Source organism: Staurois parvus, unplaced genomic scaffold (genome assembly GCF_062004578.1).
Source record: "Staurois parvus isolate SC_StPar_1 unplaced genomic scaffold, SC_StPar_1.0 ptg001466l, whole genome shotgun sequence".
Classification (NCBI taxonomy): Eukaryota; Metazoa; Chordata; class Amphibia; order Anura; family Ranidae; genus Staurois; species Staurois parvus.
The window spans coordinates 257,427-279,490 of record NW_028319262.1 but is presented as its reverse complement, the minus strand read 5'-3'; the positions used below and the strand labels follow the sequence as shown (position 1 = coordinate 279,490).

Here is a 22,064-nt window from a genome sequence, read left to right as displayed (position 1 = left end):
TTCCAAATTTTGGACTTTTTTTGGACTTTTTTTGGACTTTTTTTGGACTTTTTTTGGACTTTTTTTGGACTTTTTTTGGACTTTTTTTGGACTTTTTTTTTGCACCTTTTTTTGGACCTTTTTTTGGACTTTTTTTTTGGACTTTTTTTTTGGACTTTTTTTTTGGACTTTTTTTTTGGACTTTTTTTTTGGACTTTTTTTTTGGACTTTTATTTTGGACTTTTTTTGGACTTTTTTTTTGGACTTTTTTTTTGGACTTTTTTTTTGGACTTTTTTTTTGGACTTTTATTTTGGACTTTTTTTTTGGACTTTTTTTTTGGACTTTTTTTTTGGACTTTTTTTTTTGGACTCTTTTTTTTGGACTTTTTTTTGGACTTTTTTTTTTGGACTTTTTTTTTGGACTTTTTTTGGACTTTGTATTTATTTTAAGTCTTTTTGTATAATTTTCTTTTTATGTTGGTACTTCAGGGGAAGGATTGTGAAACGACTTAATTGGGTTTTATATTAAGGTGGGTTGTGTGCTGTCTCATTTGTATTATATTCTACTTCATATTTCAGCGTTTGCTAGACGAACCCACCTACACATTTTTTTATTTGGAGGCTTCAGTGTTTGGGAAGTTTTTATCTTTGTTCCCGGGTTACACAACTCCTGTGGTCCTTCTTTTCCTCTGGAATAATTGTATGTACTATATTGTGTGGAGCAGGAAGACCCGCTGGAGATGGGAATTTTGGCGCTGAGGGTTTTTCACCAGTGTCCTTTAACTCCACGGTGATCAACTTTGTTACTATAGGGGGCCTCTGGTGCAGCTCCAGACATCAACAAAGGGCCACATGTGATGGTACAGAAAGCTGTCAGACTAGGAGTAATGCTACGGGAGATGGTCCAAGACTGCAGACATGCTACAAGACACGGTCAAAGGCTATGAGAATGTTTGTTTATAGGAGACGATCAAAATTGCAGGCATACTTTAAGAAATGGTAAGAAAAGCTGTTGGAGACTGGGGATATGCTTCAAGAGACTGTCGTAGAATAGAAACTGGGGATATGCTTCAGGAGACGGTCAGAGACTGGGGATGTGCTTCGGCAGGCGGTCGTAGAACGGAGACCAGGCATCTGCTTCGGCAGGCGGTCGTGGAACGGAGACCGGGCATCTGCTTCGGCAGGCGGTCGTGGAACGGAGACCGGGCATCTGCTTCGGCAGACGGTCGTGGAACGGAGACCGGGCATCTGCTTCGGCAGGCGGTCGTGGAACGGAGACCGGGCATCTGCTTCGGCAGGCGGTCGTGGGACGGAGACCGGGCATCTGCTTCGGCAGGCGGTCGTGGGACGGAGACCGGGCATCTGCTTCGGCAGGCGGTCGTGGGACGGAGACCGGGCATCTGCTTCGGCAGGCGGTCGTGGGACGGAGACCGGGCATCTGCTTCGGCAGGCGGTCGTGGGACGGAGACCGGGCATCTGCTTCGGCAGGCGGTCGTGGGACGGAGACCGGGCATCTGCTTCGGCAGGCGGTCGTGGGACGGAGACCGGGCATCTGCTTCGGCAGGCGGTCGTGGGACGGAGACCGGGCATCTGCTTCGGCAGGCGGTCGTGGGACGGAGACCGGGCATCTGCTTCGGCAGGCGGTCGTGGGACGGAGACCGGGCATCTGCTTCGGCAGGCGGTCGTGGGACGGAGACCGGGCATCTGCTTCGGCAGGCGGTCGTGGGACGGAGACCGGGGATGTTCTTTCATAAAATAAGGGGATTTACTTCAGGAGACGGTCATAAGTTATGTTCAGACTAGCCAGTGCTTTGAAAAGTGATCTGTGGTGGATCACCTTTCAGAGGGTGGCTAAACCATTGACTTGAATGGCCAAGTTTGACAGGCAGTGCCGCTGGTCAACTTGGGATGTCATGTTATATTTGCCATGGCTGTTGCATGTGAACAGCCTCCTATAGCTATTGTTTATCCTTTTGGGTGGGTAGGGGGCAGTAAAACCGTGGCTCCAGCCACCTGTTCTTAACCACTTGAGCTCCAGAGGATTTGCCCCCTTTAATGACTGGGCCTCTTTTTGCTACCCGGCGCTGCACTAATTCAACGGTCATGCAATGCTGCACCCAAACGAAATTTACGTCCTTTTTTTTTTCCACACAAATAGAGCTTTCTTTCGGTGTAATTTGATCACCTGTGCGCTTTTTTATTTTTCACGCTATAAACAAAAAAAGGCCAAAGATTTTGAAGAAAAACAATATTTTTTACTTTCAGCTATAAAAAAAAATAGTAAACTCAAAGTTGGTTATAAATTTTGGCCAAAATGTATTCTGCTCCATGTTTTTGGTAAAAAAAAATCCCAATAAGTGTATATTGATTGCTTTGTGTGGAAGTTTCTGCTATACAGCGTTGTGCTAGTTTAATGGACAATTGCGCGGTCATGCAATACGATACATAAATGAAATTTACATCCTTTTTTTCCCCACAAATTGAGCTTTCTTTCGGTGGTATTTGATTGCCTGTGCGGTTTTTATTTTTTGCACTATAAAAAAAAAAAAAGGCTGACAATTTTGAGGAAAAAAAAACTATATTTTGGACTTTTTGCTATAAAACATGTCCAGTAAAAAAAAAATGCAAAAATCAAATTTAGTCATAAATTTCTGCCAAAATGAATTCTGCGACGTCTTTGCTAAGGCGGGACTGCTTCGGACATTCTGACATTAGGGGTTACTGACTTGGGGTCACTGACATCCCCAAAAACACTAATACAGTGATCAGAGCAAAAGAAAAAACACTGACACTGTACTAATGGCACTGGGGAGGAAGGGGTTAACTTTATTTTGCAGGGAAGGGTTATCTGTGTGAGGGGAGTGATTTACTAGGGAGCGGGGGTGTGCACTGCATGGGGACAGGCTGATCGAGAGAGAGAAACACTTCTTTCTCGATCAGCTCGTCCTCGAGCTGTCAGGGAAGTGACAGACAGCACAGCTACTGCAGCTGTGCTCTCTGTCACTGTTTGCCGTCGATCGCCGGTAAGGACCGGCTGTGACTCGGCGACTGGCATCCGCGGCGGTGATTGGCAGGACAGATAGGGGGCGCGCGCGCGCGTGGCGTGCCGCCGCCCTATCTGTTTACAAAAAAACGTGGTTTTGCCTGCCAGTGCCGCCCTGCCGCCGTATTTCTACAGTGGCTGGGCGGCAAGTGGTTAAACTGGAGACTAGGGTTGTGCTTCAGTTGTAGACTGGAGAGACATTACCTGAGACTGCTAGAGATCACTGCTATTACAGTCCCTTTCCAAATAATTTCTTCCATACTTGTGCCCCCAGCAGCCCCCTTAAAGGATAAGTTTACCTTTTTGGAACATGTTACATATTCCACCCATATTTAGGATGGGACATGTTCAAGCTCCTACCACCATTGGCACCGGTCCCCCTCTTATTGTGGCAGCGGACAGCAGATTTTCTCCCAGAACCCGCTGTCACAATTCAAAAACATAATGGCTTCGTCATTCATTTACAAAATTCTCTGAATGAATGAACTACAACTACCGTCAGCCATTGTTGCTGGCAGCTTGTAGTTCTGAATGGAATGCGGGGGGCGCTGTTGAGCACTCTCGTAGTTCATTCACAAGCCTTGCAGCTTGTAAACAGCCTGTATGAAGGTATGGGGCAGAGCTTGTCTGTAGGAGCTGCACCTCTAATCCACTGATCACAGATGTTATGCTTTGCAGGGAGAAATAAAAATTGCACAATTTTTTTCCTGCAGAAATACAGTATTTGCATTTATTTTTTTCCCCAAAAGGTGAGCTGATCCTTTTAAATCCCTCCATATAAGGAAATGACAGGCGCAAGGTGGTTCTCCCGTTCTGGGAGGACGTCATATGACGTCCTCCCATTCTAACCGCGCATGCGCGGCTCTGGGAGCGCGCAGCGCGGCGATTGGTGGTGTGCTCTGTCCCTCGGATGCAGCGGATCACCGATCCACGGAAAGAACCGAAGATGTCGGCTCGGTCATGTGATCAGCTGTGTCCAATCACAGCTGATCACATGTAAATAGGGAAATGCCAATTATTGGCATTTCTCTGCTCACGAGCTGTCACGCTGACAGAGGAGAGGAGAGCTGGCATTCCTCAGAGGGGACATCTACACTGATCATCCGGGCACTGATGATCAGTGTAGCCCCAGCAGTGCCACCTGTCAGTGTCCATCAATGCCAGCTGTCAGTGCCCATCAGTGCCACCTGCCAGTGCCCAGCAGTGCCACATCAATGCCACATATCAGTACCTACCAGTGCACATCAATGCCACATATCAGTACCTACCAGTGCACATCAATGCCACATATCAGTACCTACCAGTGCACATCAATGCCACATATCAGTGCCCATCTGAGCTGCCTTTCAGTGCCAGCCGGTGCAACCTATCAGTGCCAGTCGGTGCCGCCTATCAGTGCCATATATGAGTGCTGCCTTTCAGTGATGCCTGTCAATGCTCATCAGTGCCACCTGCCAGTGCCCATCAGTGCCACATCAATGCCACATATCAGTACCTACCAGTGCACATCAATGCCACATATCAGTGCCCATCTGAGCTGCCTTTCAGTGTTACCTATCAGTGCCAGTCGGTGCCGCCTATCAGTGCCATATATGAGTGCTGCCTTTCAGCGATGCCTGTCAATGCCCATCAGTGCCACCTATCAGCGTCCATCAGTGCAGCCTACCAGTGCCCTTCACTGCAGCCTCATTAGCGCACATCAGTGAAGGAGAAAAATCACTTATTTACAAAATTTTATAACAAAATCTAAGAAATTTTTTTTTTTTTTTTTTTTTTTTTTTAAATTTTCAGTGGTTTTTGGTTTAATAAACCCCAGAATCACCAAAAGAAAGCTCTATCTGTCTAAAAAAAAAAAAGATAAAAAATTCACATGGGTACAGTGTTGCATGACCGCACAATTGTCATTCAAAGTGCGACAGCGCTGAAAGCTGAAAATTGTCCTGGGCAGGAAGGGGGTAGAAGTGCCCTGTAGGTAAGTGGTTAAAAATGACTTGTACTATCTTTGATATTTCTCACAGCTTGGTCCATTGTAAAATATCAGATTTACATAAGAGAAATGGATAGACCGCACAGAAAAAGGAAGTGAAGGGAAGAACACCAAACCATTTCCCTACCATGAGCCAGTGTGAAGGATGGTTCTTAACTGGAAAACACAGACTGCAGGGGCTGCAGCTTGGACACCAGGGCTCCAAGGGCTTATGCCCCATACACACGATGAGAATATCGGACAAACGATCGGCCGGTTTTTTTTTTTTTCCACCTTCTAGTCTCACATCGAAAGTGAAAAGGTTACTAAAGATACGAAAATTCTCCTATGAAAGAAAAGAATTTCGAAAGTGATGTCATGTAGTGCGTTGTATTGTATTTTCAGTCGACTACTGATTAAACGAAAATCGTACGAGAAACATTTTTGCGCCTGTCCCTTCAGATATTGTCGTACGAACTGTCATGATCGGCTCTTGAAAGCTGTGTACTAACAATCCGATTATCGGACGATCGGTCCCTGTAGCGGCACATACATATTATGTGCAGCAATTGAGGACCCCTATGCCCAGTAGGCTGGCAACCACTAAGCTGTTGCCCCGTACACACTAGAAGAAAATCGCACGAAAATTTCCGTACGATTTTCTTCTAGTGTGTACGGGGCATTAGCTTAGTGGTTGCCAGCCTACTGGGCATAGGGGTCCTCAATTGCTGCACATAATATGTATGTGCCGCTACAGGGGATTGTCCTAAATTACCAAACTGCTGGAGATGGTCAGCCTGATGACCTGCGCAATTACAGCTGAACTCTGGGGAAAAAACCCAGCAGTGGGGCGATGCAAGGTTCAACTCCTTGTTTATGCCTAGGAGACTAAAAAACTGTTTTGCTTACCTGATCTTCTGTTCCCTCAGGCTGCTCTGTGCTGCTAGATTGTTCCCTGCAGCCTGTTCTCCCCTGCACTGTGGTAGTCTAAGGTCCTCAAGACCGATGCAGATACCATAGCCTTGCATTGGACATGAGGACGCCTAGGAGCAATGCTATCTGCCAGGGGGGCGGGGGATCAGTTATGTAAAAGTGCTCTTGCTCTCCCCTAGACTAAACGAGCAGGTAGCCCTTGCAGTGCAGAGGCAGCCTTGCTGCAAGGAAGGTGTGTGTTTGTTGTTGTTTGTTTGTTTGGTTTTTTGTGTTTGTCTTTTAATGCTAAATGGTTAGCACTTCCACCTGGCAGTACTCGGGTCGTTGGTTCGAATCCCAGCCACGGCACCTCCTGCCTGGAGTTTGCATGTTCTCCCTGTGCCTGCGTGGGTTTCCTCCAGTTACTCCGGTTTCCTCCCACACTCCAAAGACATGCTGGTAGGTGAATTGGCTCCTGTCTAAATTGTCCCTAGTATGTGTATGTATGAATGTGAGTTAGGGACCTTAGATTGTACGCCCCTTGAGGGTTAGGGACCTTAGATTGTACGCCCCTTGAGGGTTAGGGACCTTAGATTGTACGCCCCTTGAGGGTTAGGGACCTTAGATTGTACGCCCCTTGAGGGTTAGGGACCTTAGATTGTACGCCCCTTGAGGGTTAGGGACCTTAGATTGTACGCCCCTTGAGGGTTAGGGACCTTAGATTGTACGCCCCTTGAGGGTTAGGGACCTTAGATTGTACGCCCCTTGAGGGTTAGGGACCTTAGATTGTACGCCCCTTGAGGGTTAGGGACCTTAGATTGTACGCCCCTTGAGGGTTAGGGACCTTAGATTGTACGCCCCTTGAGGGTTAGGGACCTTAGACTGTACGCTCCTTGAGGGTTAGGGACCTTAGACTGTACGCCCCTTGAGGGTTAGGGACTGATGTGAATGTACAATATATATGTAAAGTGCTGCGTAAATTGACGGCGCTATATAAGTACCTGAAATAAATAAATAAATCTCTCTGGAGTTTTGCTTTAAATGCTGGAGATGAGTTATGCCCCGTACACACTAAAAGAAAATTTGAAGAACGATCGGCCGTTTTTAATTTTTTTTTTTCTTCTGCCCCTCGATTGTTCTCAGATGGTTGAAAGCGATGTGCTTTTCTGCATGAGGAAAATATTGTATGATAGAGACATTGCGCACGAACGTTGGAGTGTAGCTGCGGAAGTGATGTAATGTACGTGTGACCCTGGAGCCACACCTTTCAGTGCCGTTATTATCTCCCCATCAACGCATCTTTCCTGACAAATTGTCGGAATAGTTATGGATACCATTTCCGAATGTTAACCACTTCCAGTCCGGACACTTTCACCCCTTTCCTGTCCCCAGGCCAATTTTCAGCTTTCAGCGCTGTCGCACTTTGAATGACAATTGCGCGGTCATGCAACACTGTACCCATATGAATTTTTTTGAGACCGATAAAGCTTTATTTTGGTGGTATTTATTCACCACTGGGATTTTTATTTTTTTTTGCTATGTAAATGAAAGTCCAAAAATTTTGAAATTTTTTTCTAATAAAATTTAGCAAATAATATTTCATCGTAAATCTTGGCCAAAATGTATTCCGTTATCTTTTTAGTAAAAAAAAAAATAACCCAAATTGGTTTATAACCAAAAATTATGATTTTTAAACAATTTTTTTTTTTACATACTGTCACCCTAGCAGTACAGTGTCACCATGGTGACACTGTACTAGTGGGGGGGTGATGAAGATTTTTTTTTTTTTTTACATTGATTGCTTTTACACCCATAAAGGCTGTAAAAGCAATCATTTCTCCTTCTCTCTGGCTGCAATCTTGCAGCCATTGAGAAATACTGTGAGTGCTGTGATTGGACACAGCTTGTCATATTCACTATTGTGAATAGCCCTTTACCATGTGACCTCTGTGATCATTCACAGATTTCACACGTAGTAAGCAATGATGTCAGAAGTGACATCTTGCTTACTACTCTGCATGTGATCACTGATTGGCCAATCAGTGATCACATGATCGGGACCTTACACAGAGGTCCCGTCCGATCGGTGTTCCACTGTGTCTGGAGGACACAGCGGGCATCTGATCGCAATGCTGCGCGCTCCCAGGGAGCGCGCACAAGCGGGGGGCAGGGAGGCCGTTTATAAACGGCCACCCGACCCTGCACTGCCACCGTCCAGCCGTTTATATACAATGTCCGGACGACAAGTGGTTAATAATAAAATTCATTGTTGAAAATATATCATTTTTATTTGTGGTTTTTTGTTTTTTTACAACATTCGCGCGCGCGCACACACACACTCTCATTCATTCATTGTGATGTAGCGGCATATGTCATTTCTGTTTTGTGAGGGTGGGTTGAAGACAACTGTTTACTGACATTAATGGCTATAATGCTTACGATTTATTCCGTGGTGTTTATTTTCTCTGGGTTCTTCCAGGTCATAAGCAGCTTCCAATTGTGCGTGGTCTTTCATATCCAATTCTTCTTGTACGAAAACGGTAGACATTAAACAAACCTCTATTAATAACTACACAAGTGAAGTCCAGACCCTAAAATGTTCTCAAAATAAATGCTAATTTTCTTAGCAGTGAAGAAATAAGTGTCCAAAGAATTGTAGTTCTTCCAATATTTTCCACAGCAATATACCCTCAAAAAAAGGAAAAAATCACAGTGCATTATCCTTTAACGATCATAAATATAGTGACATCACTCAGGTGACCTAAAACCAAAACAAAACTATTTTGTGTAAAAGTGAATAAAGTGAGAAAAACGGTGAATCCAAACAGTGAAAAACGTTGTGTATGTGAATCACTTTTCAGTGCTCCTATTCACACTAACACTGTGACACTTCTAATAGTGGCAAGGAATGCATACCCTTACCAATAATCAAAACCAAAGATGCTTTCAATATCATATATATGCTGGTGGGAGATGACCCTCTTGTAGAACTCCACAATATCTACATTCTCTTCATAGCGTATCCAGATCCATTAGTCATGATACTCCATGTATCCCCATATATCCGGCACCATATAGATGTAAACAATATGAGGGACAAAATAGTGTAATTCCGCCAAAAATGTTAAGATCCAATATACTTTAATATAAATGCTCACATTAATAACACTTTAAAATTGCATAAATACCAAGTAGAAACCTGCTGCCATCCAGGAAAAACATCCATAGATCTGAAGATGTGCTTTGCCCTTTTCCAAAATGGCCGCCAGCCAACTTCCGGGTCACGTGTGAGTCTTGACTTCACTTCCCTTGACGCGTTTCGTCATCAACTTAATCAAGCACTTTCTGTTTATCAATTGTTACATCTTCAGGGGTGAAGGTGTTGTTGGTGCTTTGGGGTGTTGATTGTACATTTATAGTATTAGGAAGTGTTTATAATTTTTATATATTAAACGAACATCGTTCATTCTATTCCCAGACGACAAAAATTTTGCTGTGGGCCCCTTTGGTAATTTTCGTTTGGAAAGGTCTTAACCGACTGTCGAAAATGATGTACACGCCAGTTGTACAAATATGTTCGTCCAATTTTTATTGAATTATTTTTTTTTTGTGTGTATGGGGCATTGGGCTCCATTCACACTAGGTTTTTTTCAAATCGCGGGTGGAATCTCTGCGATTTTTGCCTGCGATTTGTTTGAAAATGCGCTGTAAAAGTGTGAAAACTTGTGATGAAATGAATAGCACCTGAAAATACGATCGCATGTTTTCACACGTTTACAGTGCGTTTTTCGAATCATGGTGATTCCGAATGGAGCCTGCTAGAGATGACTGCTATTATAGCTCCTTTAGGGCCCACTCACACTAGGAACTGAACATCTACTGCATGTTTTTTCCTTGTACCTATGCATGTTTTACATGCTGTTGACGCATATTTTTCTATCTGCATTTGTCTGTGAGGTCACTTCCTTCTTTCTTTCTGTGGACTTCTATGTGCACTGTGATACATTGCAGTGTGTTTGCTGTGCGGGAAAAATGCTGCATGCTGTACTTTTCTGCACTGTGCTGAAGTGCACTGCAATGGTGTGTACCAGGGCTTGAAATTTCCACTCGCCTGCTCGCCAATGGCGAGTGGAAATTTTGGTGGGGGCGAGTGTGTCCCCCAGGGCCATCTTGCTGTTCAGGCCGGATCTGTCATTGGCACTGGGAGCCGTCAGACTGCTCAATAGCTGAGCGCAGTCAAAGCAAAGCAAGGAGTGTGTGCTGTGCTCTCTGCCTCCCCCTAGAATGCAGTACCCGGATCTGTGAGTGAACAACGAAGTACTGCAACTTTTTATGGGGAAGAGGGGGGGGGGGGGTTTGTGTGTCTGTATGCATGTACAATTGTACATGTGTCTGTGTGTATGTACATGTGTGTTTGTCTGTGTATGTATGTACATGTCTGTGCGTGTGTGTGTATGTATGTACATTATTATTATTATACTACAGGATTTATATAGCGCCAACAGTTTGCTCAGCGCTGTACATTACAATGGGAGATAGTACAGTAACAATACGATTCAATACACGAGGGGATCGAGGGCCCTGCTCCTTGGAGCTTACAATCTAGGAGGGAGGGGATAGTGGTACAGGAGGAGATAGCTGTGGGGGATGGAGTGGTGGGAGGAGTGGAGGAGTTCAGTAATTAGCTGAGGGCAGGGTAGGCTTCCCTGAAGAGATGGGTTTTCAGAGTGCGCCTAAAGGTGAGGAGAGTAGGTAACAGTCTGATGGATTGGGGTAGGGAGTTCCAGAGAATGGGGAAAGTCCCGGAGACGGGCATGGGAGGAGGAGACCAGGGAACTAGAGAGTAGGAGGTCTTGTGAGGAGCAGAGAGTACGTTTTTGGGTGGTATTTGGATATTAGGTCAATGATGTAGTTTAGGGCAGTGTTATGGACAGCTTTATAAGTCAATGTTAGCATTTTTGAATTTTATCCGTTGGGCAATCGGAAGCCAGTGGAGGGATTGGCAGAAGGGGGGTGGCGGAGATGGAGCGGTTAGTAAGGTGGATGAGTCTGGCAGCAGCATTCAAGATAGATTGAAGTGGGGTAAGCCGATGAGGGAGTTACAGTAGTCGAGGCGTGATATGATGAGGGAGTGAATGAGTTGCTTAGTAATTTCTGGGGTTAGGAACGGTCATATTTTAGAGATGTTGCGGAGGTGGAGTCTGCATGAATTTGTCAGCGAATGGACTTGGGGCTGGAAGGACAGATTGGAGTCTAGGATGACATCCAGTACTTTGGCTTGAGGGGAGGGACTGATGTGATGGTGTTTGTCTCTATGGAGAAGTCGGGAGGGGGGCGTGGGCTGGGGGGAAAACTAGGAGTTCAGTTTTGGACAGATTTAGTTTGAGGAAGTGGAGTGACATCAAGTCTGATATGTCGATCAGTAGGCTTGTGACACGAGCGGAGACTGAGGGGGTGAGGTGAGGGGTAGAGAGATAGATTTGTGTGTCGTCGGCATAGAGGTGGTAGTTGAAGCCGTGAGAGTGTATCAGTTGGCCGAGGGAGGAGGAGTAGATGGAGAAGAGAAGGGGCCCGAGGACAGAGCCTTGAGGGACCCCAACAGAGAGGGGGAGTGAGGGGGAGGTGGCAGCATTATAGGTAATGCTGAAAGAGCGTTGTAATAGGAGGAGAGCCAGGAGAGAGCGGAGTCTCTGATGCCAAGAGAGTGTAGTTTTTTGAGGAGGAGGGGGTGGTCAACTGTGTTGAAAGCTGCAGAGAGGTCGAGGAGTAGGAGCACTGAGTAGTGGCCATTAGCTTTGGCAGTTAGCAGGTCGTTGGTGAGTTTGAGTAAGGCGGTTTCGGTGGAGTGTAGGGGGCGGAAGCCGGACTGTAGGGGATCGAGGAGGTTGTTGTCGGTGAGGTGGAAACTCAGGCGATTTTAGACTAAGCGCTCTAGGAGTTTGGATGTAAATGGCAGCACGGAGATGGGTCTAAGGTTGTTCGGGTCGGCGAGATCCAGGGAGGGTTTTTTGGGAGTATGGGAGTGATGTGCGCGTGTTTTAGAGGGGAGGGTAATGTGCCAGTAGAGAGTGAAAAGTTAAAGATGTGTGTGAAGGAGCGTAGGCAGATCGTAGGAGTTGAGGGGACAGGGTCAAGGGGGCAGGTGGTGAGGCGGGCTTCAGAGAAGACCTTAGTGATCTCTTCTCTGTTTGTGTGTGTGTTTGTTGGTGGCGAGTAACTCTAAGGCCTGGCTAGTAGCTCTTGTGTGAACTATGCCGATAGGATAGCCTGGATTTTGGAATGTCTATGCAGCTGGAGTGCAGTCCAAAGATGAACCCGACTGCATCTGGTGTGAAAGGACCCTTACAGATTAGCTGACTGCAGGGGTCTGAGGGCCACTAATTGGACCCTGGAGACTTAGCTACATGGATAGCTTTAACTCCTTCACGTTTCCCTTTAAACAGATCGGTACACCCAGGGGACAGGAAGGATCAGTGATCATGTGACCACTTGATTGGAAGTTGGTCCTGCTGACTACTGATCTGTAGCCCAGACTTTCAGATGGGGCGGACCCGTCAGCAGTGGAGGATCTCTCCCCTGATCCCCGCTGAGCAAATGGATGACATTTATGTGTCCCCCCCCCAATGTATTTATTTCAGGTACTTGTATAGCGCCGTCAATGTACGCAGCGCTTTACATATATATTGTACATTCACATCAGTCCCTAACCCTCAAGGGGTGTACAATCTAAGGTCCCTAACCCTCAAGGGGCGTACAATCTAAGGTCCCTAACCCTCAAGGGGTGTACAATCTAAGGTCCCTAACCCTCAAGGGGTGTACAATCTAAGGTCCCTAACCCTCAAGGGGTGTACAATCTAAGGTCCCTAACCCTCAAGGGGCGTACAATCTAAGGTCCCTAACCCTCAAGGGGTGTACAATCTAAGGTCCCTAACCCTCAAGGGGTGTACAATCTAAGGTCCCTAACCCTCAAGGGGTGTACAATCTAAGGTCCCTAACTCACATTCATACATACACATACCCCAATGATGCAGAGCGGACACAGCCTGCTGTATTCTATGGGGCAGTTAAATGGAAACTGACTACCTGTCCATTTCCACCCAATCTGATCTAACGGATGAGGAACGAATCCCCATCCATCTGTTTTTAGCGTACAGGATCTGATTGGATGCCGCTGGGTGTCACCCGCCGCTCCATAGAGAGCTATGGATGGTCTGATCGGGTCAGTTTTTCAGGCTAACATTGTTTGGCCCTCAGACTCCCACCGCTCAATAGAGAGCTATGGATGCTCCAGTTGGCTCTGCCTGAAAAACTGACAGGCGGACCCGATCGCACCGTCGGTGTGAACGGGACCTAAGAGCTGTCTTTGAGAGCAGTAAGTACTTCTAATCACGTAAACATTGGCCACTAAGTGACGCTTCTGTGGTTCCCCCTTTTGCCGCCGCACATATGTGTTGGGTGGTCTTACAGGGTTTAATCATACATTGCAGTAAGACAGCCCGTTTGGTGCTCCCACACATCTCACAATGCTGCTTACAGCAACGCATGTTTGTTTGCACTTTATGGTGCCGTAAAGCAAAGATGTGTTGTGGTTTGAAAGGCTCTGTATCCTGTGTTGTGCATTGTGGTAACATACCTCTGTTTGCCCCAATGCCACCTTCAGAACTACCTAAAGTCACATTGTAGACCAATCACGTGTTGTCTCTGTGAATGTATATGGACTCTTCATAGTATTGCGTTGCTATGTCTGTTGTTACTGTTCAGTCCTTTGTGTTCCTGTGTTCTGTTTGATGTGTCTGTGAAGGTTGCTTTTGCTGTGTGACTTCTCTGTTTTGCTGGCCTGTACCACTAGGTAGGAAATGTATGGTGTACATTACATAGGATGAGTGACTAGGTGACGGGGTGATTTGTTGTGAAATCTGAAGCTGGTGCTGTCTTGACTTGTGTGAGGTTGAATTTCGGTGATGAAATCTTTGGTGTATGTGTGTTAGAGCAAAGCTTCCCTTTTTATGTGGGGTTTGTTGTTGTAGTAACATGAGAGCATCCTCCGCTCACATGTGTCATAAAAAAAAAAACCTGAGCACACGGGTGGCTGCTTTTAAGTTGGTTGGACGTATGTGGGCAAACTGAGCCTTCATTTGAGAAACAGCAGGCATTCTTCAAGTGGTGTTAAACCCCCCCCCCCCAAATTTTTTTTATTTTATTGCAGATTTTTAAATCTCAGATGTGGTGGCATACGTTTAACCACTTGCCCTCCAGAGGATTTACCCCCCTTCCTGACCAGGCCATTTTTTTTTTTTTGCGTTACGGCACTGCGTTACTTTAACTGACAATTGTGCGGTCATGCAACTCTGCACCCAAATTAAATTAACGTCCTTTTTTTCCCCCCTCAAATTGAGCTTTCTTTTGGTGGTATTTGATCACTCGTGTGTGTGGGTTTTTTTTTTTTTTTTTTTTTGCGCTATAAGCAAAAAAATTAACCAATTTTGAAAAAAAAATCAATATTTTGGACTTTTTGCTATTAAACCTGTCCAGTAAAAAAATTTAAAAAAAATCAAGTTTTGTTATAAATTTAGGCCAAAATGTATTCTGCGACATGTCTTGTCCTGCGCTCCCGTGATGTCCCCCCTGCAGTGTCCCCGGAAATGTCCTCCGGCCGATGCCGGCATCTGTCTTCTGGGTTCCGTTCCCTGCGACGTCGGGACGTACGGGGGACGGAACTGCCAGGAAATTTGAAAATTGTAAAAGTCACATTCACTAAAATCACATAGTATAACATTCCTGTATAAAACCATTTCACATACATTTTGTCCCGAGTGCTTTGTCCGGCGCCCTGCCTGCATTTTGACTGTTCTTTCTGCCTGGAAACTGAGAAACGTCCATGGCGTCCAAAAAGCGTCCCTTTAGGTCAAAAGCGGTTTTAGACCGGCTAGAGAACAGCGATAGTAAATCAGAACCACTTGCAGAATTGAGTGATAATGATTCGTGGGGGAAATTCCTCATCAGACACTGAAAACGATTCTGCGACTTTGCTCAGTGAATAAAATAAAAAAAAAAAAACAATATTTTGGACTTTTTGCTATTAAACCTGTCCAGTAAAAAAATTTAAAAAAAATCAAGTTTTGTTATAAATTTAGGCCAAAATGTATTCTGCGACATGTCTTGTCCTGCGCTCCCGTGATGTCCCCCCTGCAGTGTCCCCGGAAATGTCCTCCGGCCGATGCCGGCATCTGTCTTCTGGGTTCCGTTCCCTGCGACGTCGGGACGTACGGGGGACGGAACTGCCAGGAAATTTGAAAATTGTAAAAGTGACATTCACTAAATACACTAAAATCACATAGTATAACATTCCTGTATCAAACCATTTCACATACATTTTGTCCCGAGTGCTTTGTCCGGCGCCCTGCCTGCATTTTGTCTGTTCTTTCTGCCTGGAAACTGAGAAACGTCCATGGCGTCCAAAAAGCGTCCCTTTAGGTCAGACGCGGTTTTAGACCGGCTAGAGAACAGCGATAGTAAATCAGAACCACTTGCAGAATTGAGTGATAATGATTCGTGGGGGAAATTCCTCATCAGACACTGAAAACGATTCTGCGACTTTGCTCAGCGATGTGTGAACTTGGCGCTATATTTCACATTTCAGTGTTTTCGGATTGATTATATTATTGAATTACATTTATTATTGTTATATTATCATTTTTTATGATTATTTTTTAAATTATAATTTATGATTTCGTGTTTCAAATTTTATCATCCCCGGGATGTTTACTAGACTCTTGTTCGGACAGATTTCAGTGAGTTATTCCTAAAAATTACAGGCCTACAATAGAAGAAAATACATATTTCCATGCAAAAAAAGTACTGCTTTGAGCACAGAAATATGGACATAATCAGACTGCTAGGGAGGCTACTGTAGATTGAGAGAGTTCAGTTCCTCTTTAATTAGGCCGTGTAAAATCCAGTGATGTAAAATGTGCAGTAACCCACAGCAACATCAACAAAGATTTCCATTTACTGCAAAATACCCGATGATAAAAGATGATTTGTCGTTTATGTAGATAAGCTGCCCACAGAGTACTCTGATTAAACAACTCCTCCTTTTTGTGGAGTGCTTATAAAATTGTGAACTATACCAGTGACCAAAGTTCCTGTTTGCAAGGAGGAAGTTTCACTTCCCAAACTTTCGTTCCACCAATACTTGAACACTAATTAACTCATTTGCTTCCAGTAAATCTCTGGGGTTGTGTGTATGGTACAGGAGAGTACCTGATTGGTAGAATAGTAAGGGAGGCCAGAAGACGTGCAATCCCTTCCATTCCTATCCTCACTGGCATTGTTTTAATAAAATGTTTTGGGCAGCTGTGCTAAATTAGTTTGCAGCAATCAGCTAGGTCAGTGGTGGGCAACCTTTTTTTTCAACTGAGCCAAATCTCGCCAAAACCACGATTGAAATTTATTTTGAGAGCCATGTTTTTAAAACTGAAAATACATCCCCCATAGTAATTCATCCCCCATATAGTAATTCATCCCCCATATAGTAATTCATCCCCCATATAGTAATTCATCCCCCCTATAGTAATTCATCCCCCATATAGTAATTCATCCCCCATATAGTAATTCATCCCCCCTATAGTAATTCATTCCCCATATTGTGTCAATTCACTTACCTTTGCTCCGCGCGTTCCTCTCGCCGTGTTCCCGCGCCGTTCCGGTCTTCAGGGCGGACTGTGAGAGGAGAGGAGTTCGTCACGCTGCCCCGCCTACATCCTGACAGCCAATGTTTGCCACGCTCCGCGGGCCGGATTCAAAGGTCCGCCGGGCCGTAGTTTGCCCATTGCTGGGCTAGCTGCAGAGTCCTGACTTTTGGGGCGGCCGCCCGAGAGGAGGGAGGGGAGCGGGCGCCCGGCACACAGAAGAGCCGCATTAAAGTGTGTAAAGAGCCGCGGCTTGCCGACCACTGAGCCAGGTTATACCTTTTGTTTATTATGGCCGGGACTGAAAACATTTGTAAAGTGTTACTTCTTTTTTGTCTACTACAGGGCTCGACAAATTTGCTTTGCATCTAGGAGCCAGCTAAAAAAGTCAGGATCCAGGTGGGGGGGCAGTGGGACAGGAGAAGGACAGCAGGATGAGGGGAGCAGAAGGACAGGAGGGGGGGCAGCAGGATAGGATGGGGGGCAGTGTCACAAGACGGGGGGGGGGGGGGGGGGCAGGGAAGCAGGACAGAAGGAAGGCAATGGGACACAGGTTTTCTAAATCCACTTTTGTCCAGCCAGGTGGTGTATGCCGATTTCAAGTGCGATTTGCAAGACACCTGACACAGATGCCTATGCAAATCTCACGAAAAGTAATGCATGTACTAATTTGAAATTGGTGCGCCTCCGACCAAGTGCGACTTAGCATGCGATTTGAAAGTCGCCTGGCGTGCAAATTGCATGCCAAATCGCACCCGATGTGACCAGGGGCTACAGGTAGAAGAACTGTGTGAGGCTTGAGTCCCCTATAGAGTCTTGGAACAGGTTTGCAAACCCCCATGGCTTGCTTTTTTTTTTTTTTTGGCAAAACAGGAATAATTCACTGACTCAGCACTTTTTTTTTTTTTTTTTCTTTTACTGACAACTTGAAACATTATGGAAACTCCTATTAGAAACTAAACCAAGCAATATTTAAAGAGTATAACTAATATATAGACATTAACAATACCCATAAGGCTTTGCATTTAAGGAGAGAATTATCCATGTCATGTTTGCTGCTCCCTTTGTTCCCCTGTCCCCCATCCATTGTCTCCAGGCTGCTGTGTGGCTTTCAGAAGGCATGTAGTGGATGAGTTGCTCTGATCAGACCATACAGGTGAAACTCAAAAAATTAGAATATCGTGCAAAAGTTCATTTATTTCAGTATTGCAACGTAAAAGGTGAAACTAATATATGAGACTCATTACATGCAAAGCAAGATAGTTCAAGCCGTGATTTGTCCTCATTGTGATGATTATGGCTTACAGCTCATGAAAACCCCAAATCCACAATCTCAGAAAATGAGAATATTGTGAAAAGGTGGAATATTCTCGGCTCAAAGTGTCCCACTCTAATCAGATAATTAAGCCATAACACCTGCAAAGGGTTCCTGAGCCTTTAAATGGTCTCTCAGTCTGGTTCAGTAGGAATCACAATCATGGGAAAGACTGCTGACCTGACACCATCACTGACACCCTCCATAAGGAGGGAAAACCTCAAAAGGTAATTGCAAAAGACGTTGGATGTTCCCAAAGTGCTGTATCAAAGCACATTAATAGAAAGTTATGTGGAAGGGAAAAGTGTGGAAGAAAAAGGTGCACAAGCAGCAGGGATGATCGCAGCCTGGAGAGGATTGTCAGGAAAAGGCCATTCAAAAGTGTTGGGGACTTTCACAAGGAGTGGACTGCGGCTGGAGTCAGTGCATCAAGAGCCACCACACACAGACGGATCCTGGACATGGGCTTCAAATGTCGTATTCCTCTTGTCAAGCCGCTCCTGAACAACAAACAACGTCAGAAGCGTCTTACCTGGGCTAAAGAAAAACAGACCTGGTCTGTTGCTCAGTGGTCCAAAGTCCTCTTTTCTGATGAGAGCAAATTTTGCATCTCATTTGGAAACCAAGGACCCTGAGTATGGAGGAAGAATGGAGAGGCCCAAGGACCCCGAGTATGGAGGAAGAATGGAGAGGCCCAAGGACCCCGAGTATGGAGGAAGAATGGAGAGGCCCAAGGACCCCGAGTATGGAGGAAGAATGGAGAGTCCCAAGGACCCCGAGTATGGAGGAAGAATGGAGAGTCCCAAGGACCCCGAGTATGGAGGAAGAATGGAGAGTCCCAAGGACCCCGAGTATGGAGGAAGAATGGAGAGTCCCAAGGACCCCGAGTATGGAGGAAGAATGGAGAGTCCCAAGGACCCCGAGTATGGAGGAAGAATGGAGAGGCCCAAGGACCCCGAGTATGGAGGAAGAATGGAGAGGCCCAAGGACCCCGAGTATGGAGGAAGAGTGGAGAGGCCCAAGGACCCCGAGTATGGAGGAAGAGTGGAGAGGCCCAAGGACCCCGAGTATGGAGGAAGAGTGGAGAGGCCCAAGGACCCCGAGTATGGAGGAAGAGTGGAGAGGCCCAAGGACCCCGAGTATGGAGGAAGAGTGGAGAGGCCCAAGGACCCCGAGTATGGAGGAAGAGTGGAGAGGCCCAAGGACCCCGAGTATGGAGGAAGAGTGGAGAGGCCCAAGGACCCCGAGTATGGAGGAAGAGTGGAGAGGCCCAAGGACCCCGAGTATGGAGGAAGAGTGGAGAGGCCCAAGGACCCCGAGTATGGAGGAAGAGTGGAGAGGCCCAAGGACCCCGAGTATGGAGGAAGAATGGAGAGTCCCAAGGACCCCGAGTATGGAGGAAGAATGGAGAGTCCCAAGGACCCCGAGTATGGAGGAAGAATGGAGAGTCCCAAGGACCCCGAGTATGGAGGAAGAATGGAGAGTCCCAAGGACCCCGAGTATGGAGGAAGAATGGAGAGTCCCAAGGACCCCGAGTATGGAGGAAGAATGGAGAGTCCCAAGGACCCCGAGTATGGAGGAAGAATGGAGAGTCCCAAGGACCCCGAGTATGGAGGAAGAATGGAGAGTCCCAAGGACCCAGAGTATGGAGGAAGAATGGAGAGGCCCAAGGACCCCGAGTATGGAGGAAGAATGGAGAGGCCCACACTGCAAGATGCTGGAAGTCCAGTGTGAAGTTTCCACAGTCTGTGTTGATTTGGGGATCCATGTCATCTGCTGGTGTTGGTCCACTGTGCTTCATTAAGTCCAGGATCAACGCAGCCGTCTACCAGCAGATTTTGGAGCACTTCATGCTTCCTTCCGCAGACGAGCTTTATGGGGATGCTGACTTCATTTTCCAGCAGGACTTGGCACCGCCCACACTGCCAAAAGCACCAAACCTGGTTCAATGACCGTGGAATTACTGTGCTTGATTGGCCAGCAAACTCGCCTGACCTGAACCCCATAGAGAATCTATGGGGCATTGCCAAGAGAAAGATGAGAGACATGAGACCGAACAATGCAGAAGAGCTGAAGGCCGCTATTGAAGCATCCTGGTCTTCCATAACACCTCACCACAGGCTGATAGCTTCCATGCCACGCCGCATTGAGGCAGTAATTGCTGCAAAAGGGGCCCAAACCAAGTACTGAGTACATATGCAGCTTCTACTTTTCAGAGGTCCGATATTGTTCTATGTACAATCCGTGTTTTATTGATTGCATGGAATATTCTCATTTTCTGAGATTGTGGATTTGGGGTTTTCATGAGCTGTAAGCCATAATCATCAATGATGACAAATCACGGCTTGAACTATCTTGCTTTGCATGTAATGAGTCTATCTCATATATTAGTTTCAAGTTGCTGCACTGAAATAAATGAACTTTTGCACCATATTCTCATTTTTCGAGTTTCACCTGCATGATGGAAATTTCCAGGCTGCAGTGCCCAGTGCACCGTCTCCTGGGTCCATACCACTCCTGCACTGTTTCATCCCCCATCACTCATGCCGTCTAGGGTTTCCTTCCCTCCATCTGTTTACGGTGGGTTGGGTAAGGGGGCGGCAACACTCATTGGCTAAAGAGGTAGTGAGGGGCGGAGCAGCTGCCTCATAAGTCCCTCCTTCCTGCTTAATTCGGAAAGCTTTGTATGGGTTGGGCTGAACTGTGCTATTGGCTTCTAATTACTGACTGACTGCATGCCAACAGAGTTAGTACTTTTACGGACGGTTATTTCAGTTACAGATGGGAGTAAAAAATCACAGATTTTTATAATCTGTGAATTAATGGACAGTTGGCCTCCCTGGCTTGTAATTGGTTGAAATTTTTCAGTTGTGGGTGGCCCTGAAGGCACCAGCTGGTTCAACAAACATGGTCTTACAAAATTGACTGAGCCGGGTTGAAAATTGCTGAACAGTGATTGTGTCTTATCAGATGCAGTCACTGTCTGGCAGAGTCAGCAGGCATGGATGCCTTGGCTAGCTGAATGCAGATATTCCTCCATTCATTTCATTAGGCTACCTTCACATGGGTAGAGAAGAGAGACGGCAGCGCCACTCTGAGTGTATACTGTTAAAATCGGACAGACTTAATGGTAAAATTGCACTCACATAGGTAACAAGTAGGCATGTCAAGTGATGGAGGCCCAGTGGGAGCATCAGGTCCTTTGGTTGCGCTCTTGGTGTTTTCCCGTCACTGGTGGTGTCCAGGGCTCAGGGAGTAGCAGAGGGGCGCAGGGAGGCTCACACCTGACGAAGGACATAGGATATGCACATGTAAATATGTGAATCTCCATCCGATGGGGTATAACCATCATCTGGGTGGTGGGCTTCCCTCGAGTAGGAGGTCATCAGATTTGGGTGTAGTGGTCTGCTGTATCCAGAGGTCTCCTTTACGCTGGCTAGGTGTAAAGTTTCTTGGCCTTTTGGCTAAGATCAAGTGCAGTATGTGTTCTTATCAGTGTCCAGTATTGATGCTCCACGGTCATTCTAGCTTTGCGGGGATGACTGGTTGTATAGTACCCCTGCTGGTAGGATGGGGGTCCTGATGGCTAGTACAGGCTGGAACAGAAACCAAGGCGCCCACAAGCTGTTGGGTCCCGGGAGTAAATCCCCCTGGAAAACCGGAGAGGCCCAGTTCCTCCTGATTTGAGCAGATCTACCTTGTCTGGCCAGGGGCCGGGGAGGCAGAAAGTCCGCGAACCAGTGCCCCCTGAGTGGTCGCCTCAGGGGTGCTCTTAGTAACACTTGGGTGTGGGACCCCAGCGTGTGAAAAGGCACATGGTCACTGTGTTCAAACACTTTTCTTGCACTGCACCTTTTAGGACCGGGCCTTTTGGCTAAGTCCTGGGCAATTTTTGCTATGGGCCTCAGGGCCTGGTCAGTGCACAATCTGCACGACCACTTATTTATTTAATTTATTTTCTCCCACGTTTGTCACTTTTCACTTTTGTGTGTGTTTTATTTCAGGATGGAGGGTGTGGGTCCTCGGGCCTACCCTGAAGTCTAGGGGGAGGATGTGTGGCCTTTTGGTTCCTTCCTCCCCTGTCCCTAGGGGGTTTTCTCTTCGGGAGAACCCCCCTACCAAGTACTGAGTGGCTGGCTTTGGCTGGCCACAAGGAAC

The 22,064-nt window shown here is 46.3% G+C and overlaps 1 protein-coding gene and 1 pseudogene across 1 annotated transcript in view; both read left to right on the top strand.

Annotated features, from left to right (window-relative positions):
• MAP3K2 (mitogen-activated protein kinase kinase kinase 2) overlaps positions 1 to 22,064 on the top strand; it is a 104,721-nt gene that overhangs the window by 5,463 nt on the left and 77,194 nt on the right. The window lies entirely within an intron of this gene.
• LOC149435818 (U2 spliceosomal RNA) lies at positions 21,351 to 21,468 on the top strand (annotated as a pseudogene).